Raw genomic sequence first — 7500 nt, forward strand, 5'->3', positions numbered from 1 at the left:
TGTAAGAGATCCGCAACAGAACGAATCCGTTTATTTTTCAAATGATTCATATCGTCAAGTGTACCCATTCCAAATTTAAGTCCAATCAAATGATCTGCAGCTGCCAATATATCTCGCTGTAACAAAAATGTATTGTTCTCAGGTATATCAAGATTAAGTCTCTGGTTCAGATTTCGTCGACCAATCCTTCCTAATTCACATCTTTGTTGAAAGAATTTCTTTTGTAATTCCTTACATAAGGATTCAGAAAATACCGGATCTCCGCCTACACAAGAAAATTGTTGATAAAACTCCAAAATGGCATTTTCTTTTGATCTAATTTTTTTTTTCTCCTTATCATTCAGGAAAGACAAAAAAATTTCAGGGTAGCAAACATTCTCGAGAATTTCTCTTAGATTCGAACCCATAGCTGATGATAGAACTAGAATAGATATTTTCTGTTTCCTACTCACACGAGCCCATATCCTTGCTTTTCGATCAATCTCTAATTCTAATCTTCCTCCCCAATCAGATATTATGGTGCCGGTATAGACCGAAATTCCGTTATGGTCCAATTCTGACCGGTAATAGATACCGGGGCTTTGCAATATTTGACTGATGACAATTCTGTATAGTCCATTTACTATAGAAGTTCCCAGGGAATTCATTAGAGGAATGTTTCCAATCAAAATTGTTTGTTCTTGCATATCCCTACGGGTTTTCCAAATTAATCCTGCGGATACGTATAATTCAGAAGAATATGTGAGTGATTCATATACAGCATCTCTTTCTTTTATCAATGGTTCTACCAATTTATATGTTTCCACAAATAATTGAAATTCAATTTCTTGATCTGTATCTTCAATTTTTGGAAACTTAGAAAGTTCTTCTGTTAAGCCATGATCAATGAACCTACAAAACCCTTCAAATTGTATCTGATTAAACGCAGGTATTGTAGACATTCTCTCATTTCCACCCCCAAGCATTTTATTTATTTCCCATTTATAAAAAAAATCCCATTATTTGCTTAAAATGGATCGATCTAGCAATGATGGAATTTATATTATGTTTACTGAATCACATGAAATTTTACCTAACTTCATAGGTGTAATAGATGTAATGCATGAAATACATATGAACGTAGGAATAAAGAGACTTTGATACTCAAATTAAATTGGAATTTGCAACAACTACAAATGAATTGGTAAATTCTATTTAGAATTATGGAGTTTTGTATAAAATATCTATATCAAAACAAAAGTGAGTCAATTTCTACCATTATTATGATATTCCAATCGGATTGGGTACTATAAATAGATTCGGGATTTGATCTGAAGAAACAATATAGAATTTTTTTTATTTAACAACATGGAACTTTTTCGTAGATTTCACTGTTAAAAAAAATTCGCATAGAAGAGAGATATTTTACCTATACCTATATTTTTTTTAGTAGAATTCGTAGAATGCGATTGAAGTATGTATAAGGACTTGTATTTATTAATAAACATGTGCAGATATATATATATAGTTAGTTATATATATCGCCTCCTTTATTACAGTTCTATGGGGAACATCACATGTCGTACTCTATCAAAAATTTATATTTTCTATTTAATGATAATGAAAAAAAAATTCTAAAAACAGAATTCCGAACATTTCCTATAAACATCTTATATATATATAAGATATTAGATTTAGATAATAGTAATCGTTTATGTTCTGGGGTTTACATATACTCATAATCGCTATTAAAATTGTCATTAATAAGGATTTTTTTATGGTTATGGAAACGAATCAATACGGATGGATTAGTAATGATTAGTTATCTATCAATTTTTATTTATTTAGGTAAGGTATCCATTTTTGGATTGTTTTCTTATATCATTAGGGAAACCGAATTTGCAATTTCAATCCAAGAATCATTTATGAATTCACAGTCAATAGTTAAAGTTAACGGTTCCCATTTGTCCTGATTTTTTGCTTTTGTGAATGAAAATCCACATTTTTTTTTCAATAGAAAAAGCAAAGTTTTGCGGTTTTTCGTTTTAGATATTGTGTGTTGTAAGATACTATCTATCTAAGAGATAGAGCCAATCCAATATTTTGTATCGTTTTGGCGGCATGGCCGAGCGGTAAGGCGGGGGACTGCAAATCCCTTTTTCCCCAGTTCAAATCCGGGTGTCGCCTCAGCAACAAACAAAAGAATCAAAATACCCTCTTCTGTTTTGCTGATATAACTTTATCATTTTTTTTAGAAGAAAAGCATCTTTAGATTTGCTTGATTCTAAGCATCGTTGGGGTTCTCTAAAATGTTATAAATCCTTGCGTATAGGTTTCGTTTCCAGAATTTAGTAGAGTAATGAAAAATAATCGTTAAATCTTGAGATGATAGCCCTTCGACTACTAATGTAGTGTCTACTCATTGGGTCTTGAATTAGGGAATATAATTTCATTTTTCCTTACGGAAAGGAGGAAGATACTTGATATACGGACTCATGAAAGTATCTGAGTACTCGAGCATTCAATCAATATTATATTGAATGAATAATTGGCTTTTTTTTTTATTTTAATCTTAAAAAAAGAACTTATTTCTTTTCGATAAGCTCTAACCACGCATGTAATAGGCCATCCCATCTTCCGATTGTCTCTATGAAACAATCGGGGGGACAGTAAAGATTAGATCAAATGAGAAAGGAATAATAGTAGGGTTATGTGATAGATACTATCTTGATTCTCTATTTTGAGACTTTTTACTTAATGTAATGAAATGCAGGACAACAAAAGAAAGACTAGGTCTTATTATTCCTACATGTTACTAACATTCTTTTGATACTTCCAAGAGTTTTTCTGCCTCTTTTATTTATTTGTACTGAATTTTTTCGATTATACTAGAAATCATATAATAACTTGGGATAATTCGATTTTTTGTATTGTTTCATCAATGGTGTTGTGCCCGAATCTCTTTTTGACTATGCGCTAGTGATTCCACTATTATTAGTGAATAATAATTATTAGTGAGCAATAATGGAATAATTCTTTTATATTCATAGAGATAGGGGACATAATTCACATGGATATGGTAAGTCTCGCTTGGGCTGCTTTAATGGTAGTCTTTACATTTTCTCTTTCCCTCGTAGTATGGGGAAGAAGTGGACTCTAGAAGTACTACTAATTGAAAAATAAAACTGTATTGTTTTTGGTTTATTTTATAGATCGTTCTGCAAAACTTTTTTTCTTTTATTTTGAAAAGTAAAAAAAAAAAGAGTTCGGATTATAAGTTTTTAAGTGGATCCATACTTTCAACACGAAAGAACATAGACATAGTGGTTGTCCAATGAGATACTACGCATAATAATATACTACCTCATAATAAGATAGTACCTCGGGGTAGCCACCCACATATTACGTGCTTACCACTTCTTTTATTTATTATTATTAGTATTTTAGTTATTTTCAAAATAGGATTTTTTCTTGTTTTAGGGAACTCATTTCATATCATGCTTCAAACGTTAAATAAAAATGGGGTTTGCTAATTCTTTTCGAAATCCGAAGATAAAAAGTTCCCATGGAACCGAACTCCTGGATCATCTGTCAACTGCTCAATCAATTACTTCTTTCGAATGCTAAAAAAAAATTAGTGGCCTTTCGATTATTTGATTTCAGATTCATTCTAATCAACATGAATTATGAAGCAAAGAAATAGAATTGGGCCACTATGTATATTAGATTAATATTACATATATGTAATTGATATGATATCTATATATAAATAGAAAGATATATATTGTATATTCATCTATATTCAAATTGATCGATATTCAACCTCTATTTTTATAGAGTACAATTTTATATTTATACACTTCAATAACAATAATAGATAGTATGGTAGAAGGATTCATATATTTCTTTCTACCATACTATCGGATCTTATCGAATACTTCTCTCGTAGAATACTGATAATTCTAGTCCGCCAATTTCATTTAAGACGCGAAATTTTAATGCTTTTCATTTTTCTTATCTTCAATCATTGATAAGAACTAAAACGTCAAGGTTAATTCAAATTAATCACTTTGACTGATTGTTTTTACGTATATTATAAGTAAAAAGGCGGTCGGAACTAGAATGAACAGTGCAGTAGCAATAAATGCGAGAATATTTACTTCCATAATATCATCGTTTCATTTTTTATTCGCAATAACTCGGGATTTAATCCCATAGAGATGATAAATGTTTCGCTTGTAAATTCAAGGGGATGCGTTGCATCTCGATGATATCGAATCGTATTAAAATATCATGAATAACAATATCGGAGCTATCAAATCGATTCATCGTCGAGAATTGAATAGTATAACATAGGAAGATCTTTTATCCATACCGAATTTAAACAAAATGGGATTCCTGATGCAATCAAGAATTTCGTTACTTTTTTTTATTTATAATTTTTTGCATTCTTTCTTTTCTATAATCTACTGCCCTCTTATTCAATGCAATCATCTGATGAAGTCTCATCAGACTACCTTTACCCTTACATTGTTTATAAACAAACTCAAGCAAAGAATAGCAGCGAAATTCAAAAAAGGAAAAGGAGGTAGGTTCGAACTAAACTCCTTCCTTTTTTTGTACTTATAAAATCTTCTTAAAAAAAAGAAATAAAAACGAAACTTAAACTTTCAAAAATTCTTAATTACCTCACTAAGAGAGATAGATGGGATCCTTGTTTGTATTAATATCCTCTTTCCTTGAATTAGTAGTGGGACGTATATATCAAAAGTTAAGTGTTAAATTTTAATAAGATAGATTATTTCAAATTCAAATTAGTAATTGAATTTACTAATTGAGGTTACAAAAAATCGGAGCCAGAACGGATATATTTTGCTTTCAGACGAAAAATTAGATCAAAGTTTACTATGTAAACTTTATTTTGTATCGTCCAAATTCCCTTTATGTATGTGCTTTCCGGAAACGTATAGTACTCTATTTCATTAGAAAAATCGGGCGTAATCAACTAGACCCAGTACGCCTTCGAATCCTGAATATGATGCTACCAATAATTGTGGTAATTCACATATGGCACATATGTCTTTCTCCCATCAATTAGTACTCGTTGAAGAAATCAAAATTCCCATATTTTTTTGTTGAAAAATGTGGAAAAAAAAATAAGAGAGATCCCGTTTGGAATAAAATTCAGTTATGTTATTTGTTCTCTCTTTCACAGGAAAGGAAGAGATTAATTGATGTATTTTTTTTTTATTGGATTTGGATCCATCGGGACTGACGGGACTCGAACCCGCAGCTTCCGCCTTGACAGGGCGGTGCTCTGACCAATTGAACTACAATCCCAGGGAAATAAAGTGTACAACATATGTTGTTGATTTAATTTCCTTCAAACCTTTCTATGTAGATTTTTGATTCGAATTGTCATATTCTACCAGACAGAGACGCGAGTAATAAAGTAATAGATTGATATGCGCGGAGACATGGACTTTAGTGTGAGAAGCATGGATTAATATTTATTTTTTCGTTATTGTAAAATTGATTGATTATCAATCTGTCAATGAATAAAAAAAGAGTTTTTTTTTTTTATTCTTTCATATCAAGTCAAGTATTTCTGTAGAAGGACAAATAGGTTATATCATTTTATGGTGGATACGCGATATATTGGGCCGAGCTGGATTTGAACCAGCGTAGACATATTGCCAACGAATTTACAGTCCGTCCCCATTAACCGCTCGGGCATCGACCCGGGAAGAATCAATTCCAAGCTTGTTGATAATCCATGATCAACTTCCTTTCGTAGTACCCTACCCCCAGGGGAAGTCGAATCCCCGCTGCCTCCTTGAAAGAGAGATGTCCTGGACCACTAGACGATGGGGGCATACTTGCCCGACTGCCATCATACTATGATCATAGTATGAATAGTTTTTTGAAATTGTCAATATATAAATAAATATAATGGACTAATATGATGCAATTCGACGTATTTTTCTTTCTTTCATTATTCCATCGAAATTTTTTTATTTGTGATTTCTATTTATGAATCGTTCATTCTAATCACCATTCCCCATATAATTCTATATAGAAATTATTTTATTTTAAATTGCATTTTTTTTTATTTATTTCATTTAAATAATATACATAAATTTGCAAATTGGAATATATAGTTATATTACTTATATTATAGAATATCAAATGAAAATAGTGATTAGTAGTGATTAGAGGAAACCTCTAAAATAAACAAAAATAATAAATATTAGAAAAAAAAATATTCTTTTTTTATTTTATTCTTTTTTTATTTAAATAATACGAAGGCTAGTACCCTTCGGGAATTGGTCTGCCATATGCTATAAACAGGATTAAACTCCATTTCTCATACTTTCACTCATTGATTCACTCATTGTTAAGATTAGGTTAGGTATATTTCGATCTCACACTAAGCCAAGAAATTAAAAAACGATAAATTTTGAAATCTGGGGATAGGGATCAACAAGTTATTGAAAATTTTTTTCTCGCCAAATAGAATTGCTTTATCAATGATTCGGTGAATGTATCTATGTTCAATTCGTGTGTGTACATGTATGAATCAAATTCATTTCGTTAGGATGGGGCTCATCAATTTAATTAGGGATCGGTCGTATGATGAAACAATTCATTGCATTGATCAAATCCAATATCAAAAAACTATTTTACCTATACTCATTAGATAAATCCAATTTTTCGTTACTCAATGAGCGACTATGTAGATAAGATATATTTATGTACATATCTTATTATTTATAATTTATAATAATTATATACACTCAACTCATCGTGGCTAGTGTCTGACTCAGAAATTGAATCAAATAGGCCTTTTTAACTCAGTGGTAGAGTAACGCCATGGTAAGGCGTAAGTCATCGGTTCAAATCCGATAAGGGGCTTTGGCTTTTTTCATAAAACTCCAGCCGTAGTATTCATATTTGATTGAGGGGAGAATAGACGACATATTGTTTTTTTTTTTGTAATAAAAAAAGTACAAACCCTATCATTTTAATTTCATTTTTTTATAAAAAAGTTATCTTTAATTATACCAAGTTATTATTATAATGAATAATATAATAGTAATTATAGTTAGAAACTCAAAATTAGAAATTATATAGTGACACATTTTTTTATTATTTTGATTCTAGAATTTCTAATTCTAGAATTTATATATTTTCTTATTCTATAGAATATATAAATTCTATTATTTTATTCTAGATTCTATTCTAATCCTTAGAATAGATTCAAATAATCTATCATGATTCTAATGACTCATCATAAGTTGTTTCCTTGAATTCCAAAATATTCCTATTTTTCATTATTCCAATCAATTATAAAGATTCGAAATCAACAAAAAAAAAAATAAAAAGTAAGTGGACCTAACCCGTTGAATCATGACTATATCCACTATTCTGATATTCAAATTCGATAAGGATGAAATTAGAACAGTGGATCTTTTTTATTTCATTTTCATATTTATTTGGACTCCACACACAGGAATCTGT

The 7500-nt window shown here is 30.4% G+C and overlaps 4 non-coding genes across 4 annotated transcripts; 2 read left to right on the forward strand and 2 right to left on the reverse strand.

Moving 5' to 3' along the window:
* Nucleotides 1-2094: 2094 nt before the first annotated feature.
* TRNAC-GCA (transfer RNA cysteine (anticodon GCA)) lies at nt 2095-2166 on the forward strand. Its single transcript has one exon. It is a non-coding gene; the product is annotated as a tRNA-Cys (tRNA).
* Nucleotides 2167-5245: 3079 nt separating this feature from the next.
* TRNAD-GUC (transfer RNA aspartic acid (anticodon GUC)) lies at nt 5246-5319 on the reverse strand. Its single transcript has one exon. It is a non-coding gene; the product is annotated as a tRNA-Asp (tRNA).
* A 319-nt stretch (nt 5320-5638) lies between these two features.
* TRNAY-GUA (transfer RNA tyrosine (anticodon GUA)) lies at nt 5639-5722 on the reverse strand. The gene has a single exon. It is a non-coding gene; the product is annotated as a tRNA-Tyr (tRNA).
* Nucleotides 5723-6822: 1100 nt separating this feature from the next.
* On the forward strand, nt 6823-6894 carry TRNAT-GGU (transfer RNA threonine (anticodon GGU)). The gene has a single exon. It is a non-coding gene; the product is annotated as a tRNA-Thr (tRNA).
* The last annotated feature ends 606 nt before the right edge of the window (nt 6895-7500 follow it).

The sequence above is a fragment of the Cucumis melo genome, unplaced genomic scaffold, assembly GCF_025177605.1.
Source record: "Cucumis melo cultivar AY unplaced genomic scaffold, USDA_Cmelo_AY_1.0 utg000395l, whole genome shotgun sequence".
NCBI classification, from domain to species: Eukaryota; Viridiplantae; Streptophyta; class Magnoliopsida; order Cucurbitales; family Cucurbitaceae; genus Cucumis; species Cucumis melo.